This window comes from Anomalospiza imberbis, unplaced genomic scaffold, assembly GCF_031753505.1.
Source record: "Anomalospiza imberbis isolate Cuckoo-Finch-1a 21T00152 unplaced genomic scaffold, ASM3175350v1 scaffold_57, whole genome shotgun sequence".
In the NCBI taxonomy this organism is placed as follows: domain Eukaryota; kingdom Metazoa; phylum Chordata; class Aves; order Passeriformes; family Viduidae; genus Anomalospiza; species Anomalospiza imberbis.
Window position 1 is genome coordinate 422,145 of NW_027100181.1, and position 686 is coordinate 422,830.

The window sequence follows — 686 nt, forward strand, 5'->3', positions numbered from 1 at the left end:
GATTTAAGTTTGGATTTTTTTATTTTCATGGTGTTCTTTAGAAATTACATGTTAAAAAAATCTTATGCTAATCGTATACAATTTGATATATAAAAGTGGCTGAATGGTAATACAGAAAAGAAAAAACAGATAGCAAAACCAAGTGTTTTAGAGGTGGGATTTCCAGAAACAGTGGTGTGACTTTGGTACTTGTACTCTGAATTTATCAGATAGTTTTGAGAATCTCATTGTCATGGTTTGACACTGGCACGATGCCAGCGCCCCCATGAAAATATACTTTTTTAAATAATTGCTGTGAGATGTGATCAGGAACAGAGCAGAGCAGGCCCATCTTAGTAACAAAGAAAGAACTTTATTAAACTACTACTACTAGAAAAAAACTACAAACACTAAATCCTGGATGAAGACTTTCCAAAACACCCCTCCTCCTCCCACCTAATTTCTAAACAAACCTAACAGTGAGACACCACCCAGGATCCTGATCAAGTTGCTCCCCTTCAGATATTCAAATACTCAGTCTTTCAAGGGAGACAGGAGTCTCTCCTGTGCCACAGACCCCCCCCAGGAAACACAGTTGCCACCCTTGTGTTTCCATGTCACACATGGCAACTGCCCGGAGGAAATTTGCCATGGTGAAACTCTCCTTTCCATGTCACAGTGCTCTCACCACCGTGCATGGACAGACT